At 39.9% G+C, this 27,384-nt stretch overlaps 1 protein-coding gene across 1 annotated transcript in view; it reads right to left on the minus strand.

Moving 5' to 3' along the window:
- Positions 1–27,384, minus strand: part of GRXCR1 (glutaredoxin and cysteine rich domain containing 1) — a 71,972-nt gene that overhangs the window by 25,890 nt on the left and 18,698 nt on the right. The window lies entirely within an intron of this gene.

Consider the following 27,384-nt stretch of genomic DNA (forward strand, 5'->3'; position numbering starts at 1 on the left):
TACCGGGGCAGTACATTATATCTTGATCTCACATAATAGCACAGGGGCAGTCAATAGGCGGATTGCAGGCCAAATCTGGACTACCAAACGCTTTTGAACAGACCCCCAAATATTTTTATTTGTTATCATTTAGTATTATCATTATTTTCTCTGACGTCTGGACTTTGACTATACCTTGACCAAGAAATTTAGACCTTGACAAAAAATAAATGACTACCCCTGCTAGAGCCCTTGCTATCATGATTCCTCATGAAAAGCCAATGCTACTGCCAGGAAAAAAGGATGCAAGAGAAAGGCAGACTATTTTGTCTGTCTAACTGAAAAGGACTGGCATCTCTTGAGAGGCAGCTCAGTACTTCAACCAACAGTTGAACAGTTTTCCCTTTTAAAATGGTAAATTTATAATAAGGGTCAGATCTAAAGCCTATTGTAGTCAATAGAGGTTGAAAGAGAGAGAGTCTCCCCTCTTTAAAAAAGTGGCTTGCATTTATAATAATGTCAAAGAACCATTGTTGTAGATCAAAGAGATATTAAGTTCAGACAAACACTGGATAAATAGTAAAACTCCTAGGTTATTAACTAAAGCAAAATGAACTTCCAAGCCTTTTGAGTTACCCACTGCAAGAGCCAACATGAGAAGGTTTCATTATTTTGGCAATGTTACAGAAGTAAAGCCACAAGTTAGGAAACACTACAAAACAAAGACTTACATTGTACTGTAGCATTTGTAGAAAATGATTCTTGATGTGTGATTGTTCATTTTTGAATTGTGTAAACTAACTGCAAAGGTAAAATTGCAGTCAGACTAGGGCAAACACCACTGGAAGTGTTGGTAGATAATGAAGCCATGATTTATCTTACTAGTCAAATGCACAAAAATGTCACTGGCAGCAAATTTATTTTACTTAGATGTTTAAAGGGTTTAATTTGTAGTTAAAGAAAGTACTCAAGAAGAACTTTCAGGTCTTCCAGATCACCAAAGGGATGCTTCAAAAATATGGAATTTACCAATTTCCTACCCACCATCCCAGGATATCATCCCATAAAGGATCCAAAGGTTCTTTCTCACTGGTTATACTTCTTGGCTCTTCTGTTTGTTGGAAAAGTTAGTGTAAAATTGACCCATTACTCATTGGCCTATATTCTATCCCTAGAATCTACTATACCTCTGCCGAGGCAATTAACTCTTCCTTAGCATTTTTCACATCTCCTGAATGAGAGGAATAGCTTATCCCTTATTAAACCATTCAATATTCTACAGTAATGGTGCAAAACATTTCAATAAGCCTCATCTGTCACCTTTGTCTTATAAATTATATTCTCCTCCTTTCTGGTTATTATACTATTACTAGCATCTATTATGCACCTTTCTAAAATGCCCATCACCATAGTATCTCAGTGCACAAGTAATACTTTTTCAGCATTGTTCATACAAACATCTCAGATCTCTTTATGAACATTAATTTATTCTTGTAATGCCCACGTGTGGGAGTGTGGTACCATTATTCCTATTTCACAAATAAGAAAATTGAGGCACAAAGTAATTAAGCAACTTTCCTAAAGTCACACAGGAAGGCTGGGGCACAACCAAGACTAGAATCGGTAATGTGGCTTAGTTGTGGCTTTGGCTTTAACCATAAGACTCTGTGTAGCGGGGTGATTATCCGCTCCAGCCCTGGAAAGGGTTAAAGCCAGCCCTGGGAGAGGGCTGGGGCTGAGAGAAGCAGTTAGGCTGATGGGGGAAGGCAGCCACAGCTGGGGCCATGCCCCAATCAGGTTGCAGCTGGCTCTATAAAGGCCAGTGAGCCAGGAGCTTAAGATTCTCTCTCTAAGATTCTCCTTTGTGAGGGAAGGACCTGCCTGTCTGGGGGCTGAGCAGGGACCTGGGGTAGGGCAGTGATGGGGGAAAGGCAAGAGGGGCTGGGGAGCTTCAGCCTGACAACCCCCCAGGTTGCAGGTCTTGTGCAGGGCCCAAACCAGGTTCTGGGACCGCAAAGGGGCAACCTGGGGATAGGCAAAGGCAGCTGGTCCTACCCCCACTTGCCAATGATGAGTGACCATTACAGGCTGCAGTTGGTACCAGTGAGCGGGGGCTAAATGATGACTGGCAGTAGGCCCTGAGGCAAGGTGGGATTAGGGGGTTGGGGGTTTCCTGGGAGGGGAGACTTGGAGATTGAGGGGATACTGCTGGGCAGAACCCCTGGCTAAAGGGGCACTGGGGTCCAGCGGCAGCGATGACACTGGCCTGCAGAGGGTGCTCTGGAGTTGGAAAACGAGCTAATTCCCAGACAGCCAGCAGGAGGCGCTGCAGGGGTGAGTCATGCATCCTTACACTCTCTCAATAAAACTAAAGTGAAAGGAAAAAATATTGAAAATAGGGTTACAGATTTGTTATGGAACTAGGGTTGCTGAGTAATGATCCAAAATTAAACAAGATTCCTTACAGAGCAGAAGAGCTGATGCCAAAGTCCAAAATATTTGCAAAACTACTAAAAATAGAGAATTACTGTGAATTATTTCAAAGCAAATGTATAACACATTGCACAGTTTGTTTCGGGGGGGGGGGAACAGCTTCTTATGCACAAGACAAAAGAGGGGGGGAGTTGAGCAGTGAACTATTTTTGAATTAATGGAAATGCTAACTCCAAAAAGTCTTTAACAATGCTAATTCACAATCCCAGAGGCAAAAATAACCTTCACATATACCTGACTGGAAAGACTGGAAGTGAAAGAACTTTGGTTCTCACAAATGATGTTTTCCAACATTAAATGAATAAAGTCATGCTGGATCTTGGTGGCATTGTCATAATGAACAGGAGCCAGAATCATCTCTAATAAATCTTTCCAGTGGAATTGTTTTTCCATTGGAAAATGTTGTATTTTAGCAGAATTGGAACATTCCCATGAACATGTTGCTTCTATTGAAAATTTAGGGGGAAACCAACCAAGCAAGTCAGCTTGCGCACCCACATCTCTGGCTCTTTGGCAGCCTGCTTTATGAGGGAGACTGGTGCCACAGAGCTATGGCTTTCTAGGTATTATGCACCCCAGCACCCTGTGAGGTGGGTTGCTGCAGAATCTGGGAGTACACGGAGCTTGGGCTGGGGAAAAAAAATTTTTTTTTAAATCCATTTGGAAGAACTGAAACAAGATTTTTTTGAAAGCCTCTCCTGTGGAAAATTTTGCATATCCTGTGTTTTGTTCTGATTTGGAATGATTTATTTTTTTAAATCCAACATTTTCTGGAAATACCAGTTACCCCACAGCTCTAATTTCTAGTACTAGTGGTTTCCAGTCACAGCAGATGGGTTTTAAACAAAGGGTCATTATCTGGATTAGCATCAGCACTTGAGGTGTTCTAGCAGCATACAAATCAAGAGAGACATGGGGAAAGTAGAGAGGTGATAGACTATTTGGAGTGATATCAAGCAGAGATTAGGTAGGTTTATGTGTCTGCATCTGCCTTTATGTTTTGCCTAATGGGGTAATGAAGAACACTTGTATGTGCTGCAAAGATGTACCAAGGGCACAAAATAAATAGGAACTCAGGACATTTTAGTAAGATTTCTTCAAATGGCTTTCTAAACTAGAGACTGACTGTGCTTGGCATTGGAACATTAAGTGTTTCCTCTTCACACTATACTATTGCCTACTGTGGCTGCACTTGATCATTCAAAATCCTACATGTAAATATTCAGAAAATGTGAAAGTGAAATTCTTTTCTCATTAGTACTAATTCTTATTTTTGTTACCCAGTTTGAATGTTATTAATCCATGATATGTACTATAAAATATTAACCTTTGCAGTAAATCAGCAGAATTCTATTCTGAACCAATATCCCTGTATCTTTGCTTTGCTGAGCTGTAAATGTAGGTTCTTATCTGTTAGTCTCACATGGCAGCAGAATTGTAATAAACTAATGGCAGCAAAAAATAAATTAATGGAAAAGCAGTCCAGAAAATGAACTTTCACAATTTACTGTAATGAACCCTAGATCATTAAATATATGAATGCATTTCAAGTTTTGAGTTGGAATAAAACAGAGGGCATAGGTGACTAGTAACTGCTGATAGTAAAGAGGCACAATTTAAAGGTTATGATGATATTGCATTGCTCCATACATGGTGCTTGCGGCTCAGCGCAAATTTAGCCCTAACAGACCTTACAAGGACACTGTGAAACTGGCTACACACAAAGTGCCATCAATACATAAAATAAACAAATTGGAAAAAAAGGAGAGGAGACTCTTTCCACCCTCTTCCCCTCCCCCGCTCCCTAATCTCTCTTGGTTTTCATAATCTTACTTGTTAGCTTGTCACTATAGTAGGTACAAAGTTTTCAGACAGAAATGTGATTTCCCCCCCCCCCCAGTTGACATTGTGCCTTTAGCCATGATCCTACATTTCTGCCCACCTGGAGAGGAATGCAGGACTCCTTGACCCACAGGGAATTCCAGACTGACTGTCATAGGCCTGGTGTAAAGTAGGACTTGGATGGTGGCCATTTTAATAAAAAGTGTAAGCACTTCTTTGCAATCCTGCTTTCAGGAAATATTACTCTACAGCTAACCTTGCATCTTTCATATACTGGAAACTTGACAAATCATTATTGATCAAGCAGTTTGTACTCCAGAAAGACCCCAGGAGAAAGTATGTTTCCAGAATCGCTGCAAGTGGTCTGGTCCATACACAAGCAGGAGACGCAAGTAATTTATTCCTGTCTCTCTCCCTATTTGGGAAATTGTGTTTGCTCTCAGATATAGAAACACCTAAAAAGAGCATCTGGTGGAAAAATGTCTGCAGAGATGCGCCCTGCTGTGAGGAGAAGGAATTTGCATGGCTTATTTTTAAGTTGGAATAATTACCACATATTTGTACCCCTATAACAGATGCTTTGACAAGAGCAAAATAAAGTTGACAGGCTGTCATAAACATGCAGATAAGGGTAGCATAAAATCACTCCTTTACCTGTAAGGGGTTAAGAAGCTCAAATAACCTGGTTGGCACCTGACCAAAAGGACCAATAAGGGAAGAAGATCCTTTCAAATCTGCGGGGGGAGGCTGTTTTGTGCTCTTTGTTGTCCTCTCTTGGACAGAGAGGGACTAGGGTAGGAAAACCCATCTCCTAAAATCCTACCTGAAATAAGCATCCAAGATTTAAAAAAATTATAAGTAATGGCAAGTAAATGCGTTAGCTCATCTTTTGTTTTAGCTTGTGAATTTTCCCTATGCTAAGAGGGAGGTTTATTCCTGGGCTTTTTTTTTGTACCTTTAAAGTTTTGCCTAGAGGGGAATCCTCTGTGTGGTAAATCTTATTACCCTATAAAATTACCTTCCATCCTGATTTTACAGAGGTGCTTCTTTTACTTTTTTCTTTGTAATAAAGTTCTGTTTAGAATCTGGTTGGTTGGTTTTTAGTGTCCTAAAAACCAAGGGTCTGGCCTGTGCTCACCTTGTTTACCTATTTGGTTGGTATGTGATCCTCAAGACCTCCCAAGAAAGGGGGTGAAGGGGCTTAGGGGGATATTTTAGGGAAACAGGAACTCCAAGTGGTCCTATTCCTGAATCTTTGTCTAGCTCACTTGGTGGTGGCAGCAGTACCATCCAAGGTCAAGGAAGGATTTGTGCCTTGGGGAAGTTTTTAACTTAAGCTGGTGGAAATAAGCTTAGGAGTTCTTTCATGCAGGTCCCTACATCTATACCCCAGAGTTCAGAGTGGGGATGGAACCCTGACATAGGCATTCATGGAACACCACCAAGGACTTGAAAATTATTCTTTAGAGCTCCTGAGATCAAACAAGATACTGGGAGGTTTTACTGAGCTCAGGCCTGAAGGAACTCTCCTGTTCAGTCTATCCTCCTGTTGATTGAAAGGAGTATTTTTAGATGCACAAGAGAACTCGAGTGCACAGAAGTGTTCTGTGTAGCATAAAGAAGCTCAATGGCTCTGTCATACACAGAACACAAGAGTGCATCAAACCATAGTTAAACATTATAGACCTATATTTCTTCACATTAGTGAAGTGAGTCTATAATGAGGTTGAGGACCCATACCTTAAGGCTCAAAGTGAGCAACACACTTGAACTATATAGATAGATGTAGCTGCTGTTAACCGTGAATATCCCATTGGCTCCTGAGTTTTTTGACTTGTAATAAATTTCATTTGCAGAAAAAGTAAAAAAATAAACTGAATGATGAGGCAGCTGGTAACATATACAATTAAATGCAGCACTGTAGTGCACTATTAGAAATCCACAAAATAAATGCATATTTACCCATCTTTTCTGATCCTGCCTCCAACATTCAGTAATATAAACAATGCAACTCAGGACTTATTGTGAAGATGGCAGTTTAACAAGATGGACAACAGATGCTGCTTAGTTTACTAAGTTTTTATTTTTGTTTTGCTTTATTTTTAATATGCACATTGATTAGAGAATACATATTGCATAGGGTTAATTTAATGGATATTTTAAATGTATAAACTGAACACCCTCAATTTTAAATCTAAATGGACTCCAAAAATTGGTCATACTTGTTCCTAATAACAGGAATACAGAAATATGGGAATTGCCAAATTCCCAGACTGAATCAGACCAGCGGTCAATCTAGTACAGTATTCTGTCGTCAATAGTGACCAGTACCAGATGCTTCAGAAGAAGGTTCAAGAAACCCTGCAGTAGTTATCATGTAATGTGCCCCAGGGAAAGTTTACTCCTATTCCCCAGTAGTAGAGATTATTTTATTCCCTACAGCATGTTAAGGGTTTATATCCCTTCCAAAATTCCTCAGGGTATTTCTTTCCACATATAATTATAACATGGATATTCTTACTATCCATAAATGTCTAATCCTTTTTGGATGCCTTTTCAGCTTCGGGCCTCAATGAGATTGCAGTGAGTTCCACAAGCTAGTTTTGCTTTGTGTGAAAATATAATTCCCTTTACAAGATCTAAATTTGCCTTTCAATTTCATTTAATATCCCCTTGCTCTCACAGTATGAGGCAGGGTTAACAGAAGTTCCCAATCTACCTAGTCTGTACCATTATCAGGTCCTCTCTCATTCATCTCAGCTAGGATTTTCAAAGGAGCCTAGGAAAGTAAGACACTGAAATCCCATTTTCAATATCTTTACATATGAGAGCTTATCCATGCCTCAGATCAATCTCTCAGGAGAAACCTTGCTATATCGCAGTTAAAGTGGAAGACAGCAGAGTCTTCATGGCTTCTGCTAAAGATTTTACTCCTCCATTAAGTGCAGAATTGGGTCCTCAGATTGAAACCATATTGTACAAACACTGTAAATAGTACTCACACAAGTAATCAACATACCAACATTAGCTGTATTCCACATCAATACTCTAACTGATTTAGTGTTGCCAGTGTAGACTAGCACTCATTCCTGAAGCGTTTCCCATAGTCTGACTTGATTCTGCCTTGAAAAACTCCACACACTCATGGTAAATTTTTTGGGGGGGGGGAACAAGCAAGTAAAATATTGCTTTCATTAAAATATTGTAAGGCCAGGTTAGTAGAATTTGTGCCTCCATTGGTAAACTTTCATAATTTTGCAAGTATGACTCAAATGCAAAATTTATTCATAGTCAAGGAAGAATGAGTAACTTGCACCAAGTTACCTTGATACCACTTACATGTCAGTTACTCAGTTCCATACCCTTGTATGACAATTGCTCTTAAATGTTCTACAAGTGTTGGCTGCAGATTTTTCTTAAATGCTCAAAGAGCAATAATTGTTGTCTCAAGGAAGACAATAACCTCCAGACACAGACCAAGACTCTTTTTCCCTTTAAATATGTGCCCCAGTTAGGCTATGAAATAAGAACCAATTTTTCAAAAATGAAATTGATGGGTGCTTAGGAATCTTGGTAAGAATTTAGGGCTCTGATCCTGTTCCCATGGAGACCAATGGCAATGGTATCCTTGAGTTCAGTGATGCAAGATAATGCCTTGTGTGCCTAATTTAAGCACCCATTCTTTGAATTCTCATCCCTAATATTTTAATAAATACTTTGTCCTTCTATAGCACGTTCTTCCTAAGTTTCATGGACAAATTCATCATCACATGTCCTTCTTAACTAAGAATTAACCCCATTTTACGAATAGGGAAACTAAGGCAGAGAGAAATTAAGCTACTTGCATAAAGGAAGTCTGTGGCAAAATAATAAGCAGGTCTTATAAAGAGAAGGAAGTGTCTTAACCACAAGACCATCCTGCCCCTCCTTTGAATTTCTTAACAACACACAATAAACATTTGGAGGAGGCACTGGAGTTTTAAGTGCTCTCTAGCTACTAGTAGGCTGGCCCAGATCATAGAAGTTTGGTTTCCTTTCATGAAAAATGAGTCTGATTCTGCACTTATGCAACATTTGGAACTCAGGCAGGGTCTTTAAAGTAAAATACCTGTTTCCTACCCTTATGACTTTAAAGGAATCCTGTGCATTGCTAAAAGAACATCAGGTATTTCCGTCTGTCTTAGTCTGTGGCCAGAGGAACCCAGGCCAAGAAACCTCTCCCACATAAATCTCCCATGGGTTTTGCCTCACCCTGCCACTCCTCCATCCAGGGAGCATCCAGGCCAGTCACATGGCTCCTTCCTTGCACGCCCCCTGCCCCACCAGATTCCCAGCCCTGGCCTATGCTGCCTCCCTGTCCTCCCCAAGCTCTCCTATTTTTCCCCGTGACTGTAAAAAAGAAGCCCCCCTTCTTACTCACTGGCAGCGTCAGGCAGAATGACTCCAGCGAGCTCAGGCAGGCATGTACCTGACCACAGCTGGTGGGTGGAACAGGACAGGGACAGCTTCCCACCAGCCCCCTCTGGAATGTGCCCCCCCAATGTCTGGGGAGGGGCATGTGACCATTCATGCCCCTCCCTAGCATCGCCCCTGACATAGGGTATTTATTTCATTCATGGGTCAATAAACATGAAAAAGCTGTTCAGCCCAGGGTGGTCTGATGATGTAATTACAAAGGTTCAGCTGCAATGGTTTATACTGTCCATTGAACATCCTTTTGAAAAACTTTTATGGGGAAACTTGAAGCAAAGAGCAGTTGATTTTGGTTTGAGATATCATTACCAACTCAAATGTTGGATCCAGTTCACCAAGGCTCATGAACTTGGGTCAAGTTTCAGGTGAACCTGCACTGCATTCCAGGGACAGCACCTCCATGGAACAAGTATCAGGGTGGGATTTACGGAGTCAGAAAAAAACAAGCTTCCTTTTATAAAAAGCCTATATATTATTTACAGCTGTTAACTTAACAGTGCAGTGCTTCCATTTGCCAAGGAAGGGTCCATATGGGGTAGCTGCTCCAGTGCCTCAAACTTTACAGTCTTTATTTCACTTGCGGACTTCAAGGCAGCAGCAACATAACTTCAGGGAACAAGCCCCAGTAGCCTATCCTAGTGCATGAGCACAAAGGAGCAGGAATCTGTATCTGCCATTTTTTCTGTCAGGAGAGAAAAAAGAAACAGACTAGTCTGATCCTTTGCATTGTGAGGTGCATGAAGGTCAATCAGGCCCTTTGCAGACGTGATTGACTTCACTGAGATTTGGGTCAAGCCTTTGGCAAGGGAGGAGCACACACAAAAAGGAAGAGCACATGCACCATCTTCCCTGATCTGCCATTGTTGGAAGTAGATGGAAGCATCAACAGACTAGGGGGACTGGGAGTAGCATGAGAAATGCTTTGATGTAGGGCTAGAGGATGGGGCAGGTCAGTTTGGGACAGGGGAGACAAGGGAAAGACTTAAAAGGAAGAGAAATGGAATGGGGGGGAAGTTGAGTTGCAGAGCACTGAAGGAAGGCTGGTGAGAAGAGAACAGAAAAGACTAAAATGTGAATCAAGCTAGTGAAAGAGATGGTAAAGGAGATAAAATAGCAACATCATGAAACTTTGGTTTTAAAAAAGGTTTGATAGCCAAAGTAATTCAGTGATAAAATCTGTTATGCAATCCAGGCACCTTCATGTTTTAATATTTTGGAGAAAATTTTTCAAAGTAGTGAAGAGCAGTGGTTTAGCTGCACAGCTATCACTAGGGTAGGAATCACGCTGTTTAAATACCACCAAGCATTGGAGAATATGCCTCTAACATAAATATCAGTAATCTGTTAAACTCCATGAATATCTTTGAGAATAATGTATTGTGCTCTGAGATGCACCAAAATACAGCATTTCCTGTGTTTAAGCATTTGAGTAGGTCATTAAATTCCCTGAGTAGTGAGAGTTCAGATCCTCCACATAGTATTGCAATCTGTCTACTGGGCCTGGCATAGATTCAGACTAGTTACTTAGAAGTTCAAGGGTCCATGTCCCCTTACCAATCACAGGAGCTATGTACTCTTGTAACATAGATATTTGCTTACTGCTGCTCTGTGTGGGCAAAATTCAGAGGAGATACAAATGCTGGTCTACGTACTTTACATGTCAATACATCCTCCTGGTGGCTGCTATCCCTGTATTACAGCCTTTTTTTTTTTTTGGCCCTTTCAGTGTGAAAATGATGTCAGCTTACATTCACACCTCCATATAATTATACCACCAATTGGTTCACTTCTGAATTTAGTCCTGTCTTTCACTGTATTTATCTTTTTCACAGCCCTGTGTGTTTCAAATAATATATGCAATGACACTTGGCTTTATATATTGTACTGAGCTAAGGCACAATCTTATCTGCTGCATTTGATGGTCTGGAACAATATTTTGAATCACTAATGCTGAAATGTTATCAACCTTAAGGAATCTCATATTTACTAAAGGTTCTTAGTAGATTAGTATATATCATTTAAATAATTTCATTCAAGCAGTAGCAAAATGCATCACCAATGCATACAAATGACTGACACTTCCTTCTCAATCTAAGAATATCATCTTGCCACATCTTGAAATGTTCTTCTGAAATATGTACCCCTTGACCTTGTAATAAGATCATATCAGGTTGGAACAGGTATCTACTATCCACTGATTCTTCTGAAGAAGAAAGTCACAGTACACAGCAAGATCTGTTCCAGTGGGGTTTTATTTGGTGAATAAGCACTTGCAGCTGATAGTGAATGTTGCACTGAAAAAACATTTGGCCAACATTTTCATTCATAAGCCTTAAATTAGGCTTTAGTCCACCTGTTGGGATATTTTGTGGCCTCAGCTGGTAAAATTCTCTGGAGCAGAAGGCTGTAGGCTTAAGACTACCCAGACTTGGGATTCTACCCATTGCTGACAAAATAATGCAATACTGGTTGTGCTGCACCATTAAAGATGCCATCCATGTGATGAGATGTTAAACCCAGATTCCTTCTGTCTGTCATTGGGGGCTGTCCATTTGAAAGTTAAAGATGTAATGGCATCTTTAAGAGAACTAGTTTCCTGACCACCATTCCTTCTTTCAATAAACGGTTCCTAACATTCAATGCTCTCAGAGAAGGAATTGCAAACAGTGATAGATACTGAAACTTCCTTGTCAAGATCATACTTGGTCATCTTTCACTATTTGATGTGATTCAGTACAAAATCACTTTCCATTTCATTTAGCCATTTTCAAAACCATACAAAGAACAATATTTATTCCAATTCCATTATGTTAATAGGATTTGTCTTCCTCCCATGTACATCATTTCAAAAACATAACCCATTTTTCTTATATTATACCTATATATCTATTTTAGGCACTATGATAGATATAGTGAGGTTCTCTAGCATCTGAGCACCTCACAATCTTCAGTATATTTACCCTGGTGACACAGCTGTGATGTAGGGAAGTACTCCCTATTCCCATTCTATGGATGAGGAACTGAGTCAGATGCTAAGTGAATTGCAGGAAATCTGTGGCCCAGCAGGGACTTGAATGTTTATTTTCCAAGTCCTAGGCTATTGCTCTAGCCACTAGATCATCCTGCCTCTAGAGCCTCCTCCTACAGCTGTTGGGAATATAGCCCATTTTCTTGCAATTTCTTATTCTATGTGACCTGGTACCTGGATAGGCAATACTAAGAATAGGTCAGACAAATCCCAAAACTGTTTATTCTATAATTAGGTTCACCAAGCCAGTAACAAAACAGCTTCTGTAATACCACACTGACTACCAAGAAGCCAAATACAGTCCCCTTTAAGCAACCCAGCCTTTGCCCCTCCCTGGACAGCCAAGTCTAATTTAATGAGATTATTGAAAACCTGATTTTTCCATATGTGAGGTTCACCAGTCCCAAAAGACTGGACACTAATCACCAGGTCAATGAGTCTCGGATCTTGCCCAATAATCACGCAGATGGTCCTTTAATAACTAAAAGACTAAAGGTTTAATAATAAAGTTGCTGTGGTTAAAAGATAAATATAGAAACAGATATGCATAAAGTCCTTAGGTCAATGTCATAGCAGAGATGGTGACACTGCTGATTTATAAAAGTCTTATCAGTTGATTCCAGTTTATAGTCCAATGAGCAGTCCAGCTGTAGTCTGCTCAGGTTCTTCCAGGAGAATTCCAGAGTAATCCAGGGTAAGCCTGGAGATGTCAGATTTTAAGGCTTAGACCTTCCCTGTTAAACTTTAAGCAGCTCTGAGATTAAAAGGATCAGGCCTGGGACTTTTTTTTTTTATAGTCCTCTAGAAAGCTGATAAGCCTCTTGACAGCAATTGTCACAGTAGGACCTTCCCAGGTGAAGAATAGGCAGTGCAGATTGTTGTGTTGAAGCTAATCTTTTATTTCCTTTGCATACACAGGTAAACTAGTTGCATTCATTAACAAGGCAATCAGCCAGTCAAACAATCTATACAATTCATTATAGCATAGGTTTCAGAGTGGTAGCTGTGTTTGTCTGTATCAGCAAAAATAACAAGGAGTCCTTGTGGCACCTTGGAGACTAACAAATGTATTTGGGCATAAGTTTTTGTGAGCTAAATCCCACTTCATCAGATTTATGGAGTGGAACATACAGTAGGGAGGTATAAATACACAGCAGATGAAAAGGTGGGAATGATCTATAGCATATAGTTATCTATAGCATAGATAATTAAACTGAAGACCATGCAAATATTATGAGTTCCTACAGTATCTTTCATCTTTGCTCTTAAGGTTAACTGAACCATCCATATGCATACTGTAAGGCCATAGACATGAAAGGGAATTAGCATCCACAAATTAATCTGGTTACATTGTTAAACTTGTAACAAGATATACGTAAACACAGACAAATACACTTGGCCTCTGTTCTTGATTCTCTATACAGGTAAGCATAAAGAAAAGGAGTACTTATGGCACCTTAGAGACTAACAAATTTATTTGAGCATAAGCTTTCGTGAGCTACAGCTCACTTCATCGGATGCATTGATGATGATGCTGTAGCTCACGAAAGCTTATGCTCAAATAAATTTGTTAGTCTCTAAGGTGCCACAGGTACTCCTTTTCTTTTTGCGAATACAGACTAACACGGCTGCTACACTGAAACAGGTAAGCATGTTAAAGATTCTTGTTTACTTAACATGGCTTTGATAACTATCTACAAATAGCCCTGTTTACCTTTCACTACCCTTTGGCTATGCCCTTAAGGGTTGCTTTCTTAGTATTACAATCTTTATAAGGTTTGTCTCTTCAGACAGTGATATAGTTCAGAAAAATAGTTGCTATACTCCTTCTGTGCAGATTGGCATACAATACATCCTTGCCGAGAAGTAGGGTATCAATAATAAAACATGTTAATAAAACGCATGATATGGAGGGATATAATCCATTCATATATTTAAGACAATGTATGTCTCTTAGGGATATCGTAAAGGAAATTGCTGTAATAATAGTGTAACTAAAGTATATTGTATGTATATTGCACCTCTGTCTTAAAGAATCCCAAACCATTTTAGGAATTTAATGTAGTTTTCTGATGGAATTATGACTAAGAATGTTGAAGTTGTGTGACTAAGTACTCAAAAAACAATAGATTAAGTTAAGGCCTGAGGGTCTGCCTCTCCTCTAACCCTATCTGTGTCTGCATTATGATTAGAAGTGGGTAAAAATTTTTGACACAACATTTTTTGGTGAATTTTTCACTTTGGAAAAAGAAACCAAGACAATTCCAAAAAAACTACACATTTCATTTTGACATTTTTGAAACACTACATTTTGTTCAATTCGAAACAACTTTATTTTTTTAAATCAAAAACATTAAATGCTCCAAATCAAAATGAAACAATATTTTCTTTTCAGTTTGCCAAAAAAATTTTTAACTTTTTTTAAATTGCTGACAAACTCAAACCAATTTTCCCACCTCTTATTATGATCCTATGTGATTTCTCAAATAGTACAATGTAATATCATACTGGTTTTTTGGCAAGCTTAAATTCACCAACACATCTTATAGGTCAGAGTGCATGCTAACAAAAATGTGCTTTCAAGTAAGAAATACTTGAAACACCAATGCAAGGGACTAGAGCATGGCCCTTCACTGTCCTGTATCTATAGGATGGAGTTGTCAGTTTCATGGCAACAGTACCTGCATTTCCCCTCCATGCTCCACCAATGGCACCCATTTTAGGCCTCTAACTCCCAGCAGTCACCTTTCCTAGGCAGACACCTGCATCCACTCCCTCCTGACCAGGGATTTTAAAAGCTGCCCAGCTCTTTGCCTTACACCGTGATATCCTCAGCAAACCAGACTGACAAGGGCAATGTCTGGGCTAGCTTTCTCTCCCAGGGCTATGAACAATGTATTGCCAGTTACAAGTTACCACACAGCTCACTCTAAGCAAGCATGTTTATTTTAAAGTAAAAGCATTAGAGGAAACTTAAGAACCTACATGCATACTAAAATGCTTACCTGAGGTCACCCCGCAACTCCAGCTGAGGGCTCTGGTTGATTTTAGTACTTCAAAAGCTACAGCTGGGTTTTCCCCAAGTTTACAGGTTCATATGTCTTAAATCCAGGATCAAGGCTGGGCAAGATCAGTTGCTCTTCTATACAGCTCAGGCCTTTGATCTTGGCCTTCTGTAACAAATAACCAGCAAACAATGTCCCTCTCTTTAGGGAGTAGCTTCAAAATGCTGGGGGGTTGCATAACTGGAGTTGAGGAATTTGCATTAACTTCTCCCTAGGAATTCCCCAGGAAATTCACTTTACGCTTATTATCCCAAAAGTGCATACTTGTCTGGCACATTTTCAATATAATCTTTTGAACTCCCAGGTCTGACATCTGTCACATCTCCCCCATATAGAGGTCACATACAATCCTAACCCACAATAATCCATAAATTTAATGCAATAAAGTCTTTTAAAGATATTGCAGGAAATTGTCATATCTACCACAGGAGTAGCACTTCACATATCACTAGGCTGGAGCACTTCAAGTTCAAAGAGTGCAGTTGTGCCTAGCTCCTCATGCTCTCATTCCTCCTCACCATGCACATCCCCACAGGAACAGGTCACCCGTTGTCCCTCAGTGATTTACCAATGACTACAAAATGAGCTAATATCAGAGCATGGACTAGCACTCTGGAATTCATAGCTTCTGCTCCTGGGTCATTAGATTCTGCTGCCCCTGACTTCATAAACTCGTACACAAATTTACCACTACTGGTATGCAACTAGCTCTATGGAAGAATACAGTTCCTGTTTAACAATGCACAACAATGTTTAAGGACATTAAACAAAGGAAAAACACCATATCCAATTAAAACTACAAGGATGTAAAGCAGACAGAATGCATTTATCCAACTTGGAATTTGTCCAGGACATCATTTGTAATGATCATATTACAAACAATTGCTAACAGTATCTTTCCACACCTGGCTGGACTTTATTTATGAAGAGTATTCTACTCCCTGAAAGCACAATTTTTTTTTTTTAGTGTAGCACATTACTATGTGCTTCATGATTTATTCCTTTCTACATATTCTGATAACAGAGGGATATCACTTCTGGCTCTTTACAGCTTCTGGGACCTCGGTAAACCAAGAACCAGAGGTACACCAGAGTGGGTATCTGTAATCTATTCCTTAACCTTCCAGTAACAAGGCCATGGCTTTTGACATACTTCTCATCTCCCCATCCCTGGGTACACTCTCCTGGAAATGGAAATCTGGTATATAAGAAGGGAAAACTAATGTCTGGTTCTCCCCTGCAACAGCCTAGAAACAAATTTTTGTAAAGCCAATTCATAAGTATTGCTCTCCATTAAAACACAATAAAAGAGAACATCTAGTAAGGACAGAATGAGACAAAACAAGAATTTTTGAAAATAAATTTTAAAAACTTCTGTTCTCAGCAGCTCACATGATGCACTTTAAGAGGTTATTCCATTACAGCGTCTAGCAATCTAATCTAATGCATCATGCCATCCTCTGATCTGAAGTATACCATGTGCTCTCCTTATTCAGTAGCACAGGCCTCAAGCTAAACAAGTTGCAGCTAGATTGTTTTGTAAAACTGCTGAAGCCTCCATTAGCTAGCCTGACTTTAGGGCTCTGATTAAGACATATTTGTAACTCAGCTGTTTGCTAGCTGAGTGCTTTTCTCCACGTTTACAGCCTTCTCATAATAAGGAAATCTCGCCCTTCACTTCATCTCCAAAGGAAACGTACTGATTTAACACAAGCAGTGGTATTTCTAAACTGAAAGCAGACCAGCCTGTTTTCTGAAGCACAATAGTATCTTTGATGGATGGTAAAATAAGTATTGTAAAGACCTCAGAGGCCCAATTCAGGCTTCAGTGGATTACTGCCTCTTTACACAAGCTCCCAGTATAGCCCATTGCACTTATTTCTGGAAGGAAATGACTGTAGTAAGGTGTAACAATGATCAAATTATTGTTATGAAAACAGACTTTAGTGAAATCGCCAAAATGAGCAGCTGAATTAACTGCAATCTTATTTTCAATACAGAGCTCTCTTATACCACTTTCTTAATGAGCTAGGAAAAATCTTCAGATATTAAGTTCCTCTTCATGTCCTGTTTATATTCACAGATAGAGATGAATACATTTCTAGCTATTAGTTTCCTAAAATGCTACTTATATTTCACTCACTAATATAATGCCAATTGACATACATGCCTTTAAAATGTAGTCAAAAGGCTGTCTCAAGTAAATCCAGATATTCTTGTTAACTGCTGGAAATAGCCTACCTTGCTTGTCACCATGAAAGGTTTTCCTCCTTTTCCCCCCCTGCTGCTGGTGATGGCTTATCTTAAATGATCACTCAGTGTGTATTATAAACCCATTGTTTCATGTTCTCTGTGTGCGTATATCAATCTCCCCTCTGTTTTTTCCACCAAATGCATCCGATGAAGTGAGCTGTAGCTCACGAAAGCTTATGCTCTAATAAATTTGTTAGTCTCTAAGGTGCCACAAGTACTCCTTTTTTCTTTTTGCGAATACAGACTAACACGGCTGCTACTCTGAAACCTGTCATTATGCAAAGCTTTTTCACAGTTGGCCTCTATAGCCTTGGGAAAATAGATTTGAATCTCCCACTCCCAATACAAAGAAAATCTGTATAGCTGCAACTACATTGCCAAAATTCAGACACAATTCACAACCAGTACAGAACTATCCACAATGACTCCAAGATCTGTTTGAGTGCTAACAGCTAATTTATTCCCCATCATTGTATATGTATAGTTTGGATTATGTTTTCCAATGTGCATAACTTGGCAGATAAATTCAATGTTGATAAATGCAATTTTGTTGCCCAGTCACCTAGTTCTGAGATCCTTTTGTAGCTCTTTGCAGTCTGCTTGGGACTTAAATATCTTGAATAGTTTTGTATCATCCGGCAAAATTTTGCCACCTTACTGTTTTTACCCCTTTTTTCCAGATCATTTATGAATGTTGAATAGGACTGGGCCCAGTACAGACCACTATTTCTCTTTCCATTCTGAAAGCTGACCATTTATTCCTACCCTTTGTTTCCTATCTTTTAACCAGTTACCACTCCATCAGAGGACCTTCCCTCTCATCCCATGACAGCTTATTTTGCTTAAGGGCCTTTGGTGAGGGACCTTGTCAAAGGCTTTCTGAAAATCTAAATACACAATATCCATTGGATCCCCCTTGTCCACATGCTTGTTGACTGACTCAAAGAATCCCAGTATATTGGTGAGGCATGGTTTCCCTTCACAAAAACCATGTTGACTTCCCCAACAAATTATGTTAATCTACATCTCTGATAATTTTGTTCTTTACTATAGTTTCAACCAGTTTGCTTGGTACTGAAGTCAGGCTTACTGGCCTGTCATTTCCGGGGTCAACTCTGGAGCCCTTTTTTTTTTAAAAAAAAAAATTGGCATCACATTAGCTATCCTCTAGTCATTTGGTACAGAAGCTGATTTAAATGATAGTAGTTGTGCAATTTCACGTTGAAGTTCCTTCAGAACTCTTGGGTGAACACCGTTGAGTCCTGGTGACTTATTACTTTATCAATTATTCCAAAACCACCTCCTAATGACACCTCAATCTGGGAAAGTTCCTCTGATTTGTCACCTAAAAAGAATGTCTCCAGGTTTAGGATTCTCCCTCACATCCTCAGCCATGAAGACCAATGCAAAGAATTCATTTAATTTCTCCGCAAAGGCCTTATCATCCTTGAGTGCTTTTGCATCTTGGTTGCCCAGTGGCCCCACTGGTTGGTTAGCAGGCTTCCTGCTTGTGATGTACTTTAAAAAAAAAAAAAAATTACTTTGAGTCTTTGGCTAGTAGTTCTTCCAATTCTCTTTTGGCCTTCCTAAATATATTTTTCACTTCACTTGTCGGTTTATGCTCCTTTCTATTTTCCTCACTAGGATTTAACGTCCACTTTGTAAAGGATGCCTTTTTGTCTCACTGCTTCTGTGGCTTTGTTTAGCCACAGTGACACACTTTGGTTTTCTTACTATGTTTTTTTAATTTTGGATATACTGTACATTTAAGTTGTGCCTCTATGGTGTCTTTAAACTTTCATGCAGCTTCTAGGGCAGTGGTGGGCAACTTGCAGCCCATCAGGGTAATCTGATTGCAGGCCATGAGACATTTTGCTAATGTTGACCATCCGCAGGCACAGCCCCTCGCAGCTCCCAGTGACCGTAGTTCTCCATTCCTGCAACTCCCATTGGCCAGGTGGTCAGTAATGTATCCCTACTGCTATACTCTTATTATTAGAGCATGGAATTACTATCTATATAGAGATTGTGGTACAGTTTGGTTTAAGATTTTTACTTCATTTGATTCTATGCTTTTTCACATATAGTGCCACTCCCAGATCAGGATGACCTGTTCTGTCCTTCTGATGTATATTGTACCCTGGCATTACTGTGTCCCATTGATTATCCTCATTCCATCAAGTTTCTGTGATGCCTATTATATCAATATCCTCATTTAATACAAGGCACTCTAGTTTGCCCATCTTATTATTTAGACTTCTAGCATTTGTACATAAACACTTTAAAAACTTTTTAGCTGTTTGCCATTACATGATGTAATTGAATAGGCCTCTTTTTCATTTGACTGATTCTCATCAGATCCTACCCATATTTTATCTTCCATCCTCTCGTCCTTACTAGGACATAGAGAATCTTCATTAATAGATCCTCCCCTAAGAGATGTCTCATGTTCCTCAGCACCTGTCGGCTTTCCCCCAGCCTTTAGTTTAAAAACTGCTCTACAACAGTCTTAATTTTAAGTTTCCTTAACTATATTAACTATACTATGAAGAGCATTGGCCAGTTTACTCACACTAGTCAATGTAATGATGTAGATCAGTTGGTTCTGCTTTTAGCAGAACCAAGATAATATTGTGTATATCAATCAACTTGAGGGAGATAACCCTTTGTCATTCTATTATGAAGAGAATGATACTGTAACATATTCCAGAATGTAGTGTGTTAAAGGAAAAAATGTTACCCCTAAGAAAACTTATAGAAAATGAATTTAAGATGATTTCTTAAACTCTTAGGACCCAATCCTGCAAGTTGACTTCAGCAGGATTTCACATAGGCACAGGGACTTACTCACATGAGTTTGCAGGATCAAGACCTTAAGAATTTTTAGGTATGTTTATTTTGCTAATTATACAGTTTGTTCTGAAAGACTTTTGGATTCACAAGGTGGCCAAATACCAGAGAGACAGATTGTATTTCTGGCATTTGTTTCCTGTTCCACAGATTGAGACCTTCTCATTACTCAATGGTGGGCACTCTAGTTCAATAAGAAGTGGCAATGACAGGATCAGACATGGTCCAGTCTAGTCGTCTTTGGCTAACAGTTGATTGGCTAAAAATACCAGATTTTACAAGAAAGGGCAGGGAGGGCAAAACCAGAGATGAATGTGTATTTATGTAGGCAAAATCAGGGATACAAAGACCCTGCCGTGACTCTCTATAGGAAGAATATTTGGCTTGTTTCCATGTTGTAGCATCACATGAAGTTCATAAATAGTTATTTAGAAATGGCTCTTTTGAGTCAGTTTACAAGGAAGTCTAAACAGCAGAAGCCTTTTCCTGCATAATAAAGACAGCTGTTCAAGGGGAAAATGCTACTGTATCTAATCCAAAAGCTAGATTCATATGCCACATTTAATGTTAACAGTATAAACATCTATCTTGTACTTTGTATATCATCAGATCTGAGTACCTGTCCTAAAAATTTGCTTTGTATGGCATTTGAGTCTTCCAGCTTTCCCCAGTATGCCTACTCTGTTATGCTCCTGCTTTATGCATCAGTGTGGCATCCTGTAAACACAAGTTTAATATATGGCTATAGAAACCATATTTAGTGTGTGTACTGAAGTTGCTAAGGCCCAGGGTAGCAAATCAATTCTAACATTAATTACCTGCTGTGTAATAAATGCCTTCTCTGCTGAACAGTTTGCATCCTATTACAGAGATAAATGGGTTCTCTTTGCTTGAGTTAAATCACTGGATCCCGTCCGTGTTCACTATAAATTTAAGTCTTCCCTTTTCTCATTCAAAATGGTGCTACAGGGTTATAGCAGATAGAATCTGCCTGGTTCTCTCCTTGGTTCTTTGACTGCTGAAAACAAATCGTTCATGTAAGAAGAATTTTTTAAAATGAGCCATGTACCAATCCTCTATTACTCCATGATTCATATGAGGAGGTAGAGACTCAGAAAATGAAAAGGGGAAAACTCTATCCTTTCAGTCCAGGGGCTGAAGTCCTACTTTGGAGAACTATACAGGAATCCCATCAGGATAGTCCCAATTGATCACAGGAAGGGACAGAAAGAAACCCCCACCTTGGGATAGGGCTAGGAAATAAACACCTTTAAGAAAACAGGTTTCAGAGTAGCAGCCATGTTAGTCTGTATTCGCAAAAAGAAAAGGAGTACTTGTGGCACCTTAGAGACTAACAAATTTATTAGAGCATAAGCTTTCGTGAGCTACAGCTCACTTCATCGGATGCATTTGGTGGAAAAAACAGGGGAGATTGATATATACACACACACACACACACACACACACACACACACACACACACACACACAGAGAGAACATGAAACAATGGGTTTATCATACACACTGTAAGGAGAGTGATCACTTAAGATAAGCCATCACCAGCAGCGGGGGGGGGGGGGAAGGAGGAAAACCTTTCATGGTGAAAAGCAAGGTAGGCTAATTCCAGCAGTTAACAAGAATATCAGAAAAAAGAAAAGGAGTACCCGTGGCACCTTAGAGACTAACAAATTTGCTACTCTGAAAAGAATATCAGAGGAACAGTGGGGGGTGGGGTGGGGGGGAGAAATACCATGGGGAAATAGTTTTACTTTGTGTAATGACTCATCCATTCCCAGTCTCTATTCAAGCCTAAGTTAATTGTATCCAGTTTGCAAATTAATTCCAATTCAGCAGTCTCTCGTTGGAGTCTGTTTTTGAAGCTTTTTTGTTGAAGGATTACAGACCTAAGAGTGGCTATCGCTCAGTGAAGATCTACTGCTCAGCCTCTTCCAGGCCAACTTCAATTCTTAAGTCTCTAGTCTCAAGTTTTGTCCAAGAGACATCCTTCCATTGCCAGGGCAGCCAGTTCACAGAAGGCTGTGACCTCTCTTCTCCTTTTTCCCCTCCTGATTGTTCTATCTAACTGGAAGGCTTTTTCCCTCCGACTTGACATATCCAGCAGCTGATGAGGGACAGAGTGATTTTTTCAGCCCAGATTAACTTTCTTCTTGTGCCAGCCCAGTCATACAGTAAACATCTCAATAACCAGGTCCATATATATTACAACTGAGCACTGGAGTAAATTGCCTAGGGAGGTTGTGGAATCTCCATCATTGAAGATTTTTAAGAGCAGGTTAGACAAACACCTGCCAGGAATGGTCTAGATAATACTTAGTCCTGCCATGAGTGCAGGGGACTGGACTAGATGACCTCTTGAAGTCCCTTCCAGTCCTATGATTCATCAGTTATTACATAGCTGCTCCAGATCCATTACACCAGCTGCCACTCGGCCACTCACTGCCCTCTTGATCACCCTCCCAAATCCAAATGTCCCCAGCTTCTCTCCCAAGCTTTCCATCTACCCCTTTGGACACCTCCACAAACCTAGCTACCCTCCAGCTTTCCCCAGCCCCCAAGTCACCCCTTGGACACCATCACAAACCCAGCTCTTCCCCCCAGGTTATCCAACTATCTCCTGGAAACCCCCATAATCCCAACTGTTCCTAGCTTCTCCCTTCCCACCCCAACCTCTACCCCCAGCTTCCTCCAACCATTAAGTTTTTGTTCCCATCTTCCTCTCCTGGACACACCTGCAAACCCAGCCTCTCTTAGCTACGTCACACTTATCTTTCCCTCAGCTCCCAGTTACCTCCACAAAACAACTTCCCTTAGATGCCACCCAGCTTCCCCAGCCGCCACCACCACCCTCACAACCGCTACCACAGCTCCCCACCATCTTTATCTTCCACCCAAACACCCCACAAACCCAACTGCCGTGACTTTGAATGTACCCACTGTGACAAAGCTCTGTCCTTGCCTCTGTGGGTCCCGTGTTTCCTGGCAGATTTCGCTAGCCTCAGAGGCTCACTGTGACCCTCCACATAACCCTTCTTTCTCTAGAGACAAGGGTCACAGTCTACTGAGCCATTTTCATCATAAGCCAGCAAGGAGAAGTTATCCATCCTTGCACAGTCTGTCTCCCAGTCTCAGTGATTAAACATGGGGCAAAGGTGGGGGGGAGCCCAGGCCCACCCTCTAGTCCGGGCTCCAGCCCAGGGACCCTAATAGTATCAGCTATGGTAGCTGACCTTTTAGAAACATGACATGTACAATTCCCTGGGCTACTTCCCCCACAGCAGCCCTCACTTCCTCAAGCTCCACTTCACCCTTACCTCAGGGCCTCCTTCCTTGTACCTGATATGGTGTGTACGACACAGCCTCTCCAACAGCACAACTTCCTCCCACAGCTCCTGACATGCACACCCACCTGACTGACTGGGAGGCTTTTAACTAGTTTCAGCCAGCCCCTGATTGGCTTCAGGTGTCCCAATCAACCTAGCCTTCTCCCTGCCTTCTGGAAAGTTCTTAATTGGCCCCTGGTGTCTTAATTGACCTGGAGCAGCTGCCATTTCACTTAACCTGGTACCAGGGATTTGTTTAGCCTGGAGCTAATATTTCTATCTCCACTACTTTTCTATAGCCATCTGGCCTTGCCCTGTCACACCACATACACTCCAGACACCCTTCAGTACACACCCATTTGCCATTGCTGTCAGATTTGGTGCAGCTCTGTGTTCTACCCCTAGCACTGCTTGGTGCAAGGTATATTGCTGTTAACCTGTAGCTTATGATCATATGTAAATTTGCAAACATACATATTTGTTCTTCAAATAGTTTGTATTTTTTATAAATTTGTATAAATCTTGGCAGCTATGAAACCATCAGAACTGGCAATGGCTGTAATGGACCTCCCCCTGCTTCCCTAACCCCTGCTTGCAGAATATTACTTCTGGCAAGAATAACTTCTGTTCTGTGTGGACTATACAGAACTGCTAATGGCCAAGATGTGTGCATACAAACACTGTTTTGGCCACATAACTGCATGCCCATTTTGGAATCCTTTGAGTTTAGTTCCTGATTGTGGCTTAAGTTCTCAGGGTATTTTTAAATGTGCCTTGACTCCCACTGAATGTTTAGCATATCACAGAACAAATTTTCTATGCTTCTGTAAAATGATCCTTGGAGGTTTTGATATTTCATACATGAGAAGGGACGGGGAAAAGGTTGAGTTCCTACCTTTGCAGCTGTCATTGTTTAACTGGAGACAGTTTTCTGAAGCTGCTGATAGCAGGACAGCAGCATAACAGCTTAGATAGTGAAAGATGCAATATTAATTTTTGCAATAGCAAGATGGACATTTTAAAATGTATGGAAAGTTATGGAGTGAAGCAAAAAGTGTAGAGACAATTGCAGAACTCATTTTTCATTCCTTCAAATTTTTCCTTTCTCTGATCACTAACACTGAAGTTAGTGAGCTAGCAAAGTGTTAACAGCATCTTTACATCTCCAAAGTAACAAACATTAGTTAATCTAAGAGCAGAGAAAAAATTCCACTGAATGTCAACTTAAGAAAGGTTGCTCTCAGGACATTAAAAATGCATGCCATGGTGTGCATAGCTTATCATAGCTTGTCTAAACTTATGTCTACAAACAGTGAAATATGTAGGGTTTAAACAATGGATCACATGTGCCAATTAGGATGTTAATATTAATTATAACTAGAGGTTACGTTCATGGCAGAAAACTGCACCTAGATAATGTAATTTAAATTCCTACTAAAGGTTAATGTGTTACCAACTGATGACTCAGTTTGTGTGTAGGGGTGTGGGAGAAAAATGTTGGCTAACTATTTCATTACTGTGTTTGAGTTGCTTCTCATCCTGATCAGAATCAGAAAATGCAGAGGAATAAGAAAAAAAAAATGCTGGAAATCACAAAAGACAGGTGGCACTTAAAAGATTTTCCAACACAGTTTGGAAACTAAAAGGGTATGTAGAGTTTAGATAGGTATCCAGACTTTTGCTTATCCAAATATTCAGAGAATTACCTGTCGCTATTTAATCCTGAGTGATTAAACATTGTAACAGGTTATTTTGTTTTGGGGTTTTTTGAGATCTTCCTTTTTTTTTTAAATTGTACGGGGTAAAATTTCTCAAACTTGCTTAGTTGTCCAGCAAGAGAACATTTCAACCTGCTGTTCACTCAGGTTATAATTCTAATACTTGGCACTAACATCATACCACTTTCCATCAGAACTTTAAAGCACTTTATAAACATTAATGGATTAAGCCTTAACAGTCCCCCTCTGGTACAGCACCCAAGTCTCCTGATTCCTTGTCCTCTGCTTTAGCAATAAGACTATATTTCTGCTTATTTGTCCCACTTTACAGCACAGATTAATCTTGCGTATCATAGAGCAGAAGGGAACCTTGTGCTGCTTGTCTTCCTCCAGCATATGCTGTATCATACAGTGGAACATTTCACGCTGCAAAGAAGCATAGTTGTACTGTTCAGGAGCACAGGTAGTGAATGGCAGTCATGAAAAATACTATACCTATTTTTTTTTCAGCTTGTCGGTGTTTTTGAAAACACCTGTGACCTCAGGCAACCAACTGAAGTTAGAAAAGGGCACAGTCTTCTTCCTTTTTTATGGCATGATTCTCTGCCTTGCAAAAGAAACCACTCTCTCTCCCTTCTGTCTTCTAGCCTCTTAGTCTTTCCCCTTCTAAGACAGATAAATCTCCCTTATACCCCTAAACCTCAACAAAGATTTAGAGAGATTAATAATGCATACATGAAACTGGGTCAGCCACTTCACATTTAAACATAACCAGGTGCAATTTACTCATTCAATGATCGCTATACAGATCTCAAAGAGCTGACTGCATTTAATTTAATTAAAAGGCATTACTGCTCTGGAAATATGAAATCCAGATTGCTGAGCTCCCTGCGATTGTGACTCATCATAATGCTGGCCAGAGGAAAGTATGCTGAGGTGGTAAGAACTGTCTAATGTCAAGCCTTTGTTAGGTTTCTTTTCCATCTCCAAGATGTGCTTAGTGTGCTGAAAATGGATCATTTTATCTGAGCCTGGCTTTTAACATCCCAGAGAAACATGCAAAATGTCTGTCTGTGCAGTGTCCCCTGACTTTATTTTTATTTTGCCAACCATTTGAGATACCTTGTTTTAATTAAAACAAGTGTCTTGGTTTCTGTTAGAAACCCTCTAGTGTCATAGATAGTAATCAGCAAGTAAACAAGCAGTTGCCAGTTAAGATCTTATCCGTTGGACTTAGCTCAGTTGAAAATTTAGTGTATTCATTGGCAGCTGATCCAGCCTTTCACCATGGATTAATTACACTCCAGGATCAGTCTGTCTGGCATAACAAAACTATTTTTGTTCATCCAGTACAAGTGAAAGACTAAAGAAAGCAATGGGGTTTCTGAAATAAGGTGTTAGTTCAGACTGCTACATGTGCAATCAATAGAGAAAATGTAAAATTTTAATCCATTCTTCAGTTTGAATTTATTGCTTGGAAGAATAATTACTGAAATCAGTAATTTTGTGATTGGTCTGGCATATATCCCTGAGTTTGTAAATTTGGCAGATATTAAACTTCAGCTCATATATTTTACAAATATTTCCATGAGTGGAACCTGCAACAGGATGAACAGAGACCATGAAAGTATTTTATTTATAAAATAAAACAGCAAAACTAGGTCCATAGTAGGTTGTACTTAGTATATTTAATTTCCATTTCTAAATTTCTGCCGTTTACATATTAAAATGATATACTTTTTTCTCAATAGTTGTAATATACAATGTGTATTTAAATGATACCTTATTGGTGAAAATGTTAATCGGCTGAGCTAAAATGTAGTAATAAACAGAAAACGGGCATCTGTGGAAAAGCTGAAGTTTTCATCTTTAGAGCACAGTTATTGTAAATAAAAACAGTAATACTTTTCCTCTCAAAGGATCTCAAAACACTAGGCAAACATTAATAACTTTCACATTGAAACTTCAGTGAGACAAAGGATGCAACTGGACTACGTTTACCCTGACAGTGTTAATAAAGTGTTGACTCAGTCCTGAGTCTGCAGGGCTGGGGCTGTGCCTTATTGAACTAAAAGCCCTGTAGTGAAGAAAAGGACCTCAAGTTATCATGTCAGAGGATTTCAGTCCCCTTGCCACTTATTTAACATAATTGGAACTATACCTCTCAACTGTTCCTCATGACTTGGATACCCCCTTCATCTTCAGACTTTAACTAATTACATATTCAGTCCTCTCTATTTTTAAAACTAAATTTACCTCTGTATCACACATGCTGGAGTTTCCTCCTTTTTCATGTAAATTGCATCTGAACCACACATCTGAGGTTATAGGACTAAGCTGTT

This window comes from Dermochelys coriacea, chromosome 4 (assembly GCF_009764565.3).
Source record: "Dermochelys coriacea isolate rDerCor1 chromosome 4, rDerCor1.pri.v4, whole genome shotgun sequence".
NCBI classification, from domain to species: Eukaryota; Metazoa; Chordata; order Testudines; family Dermochelyidae; genus Dermochelys; species Dermochelys coriacea.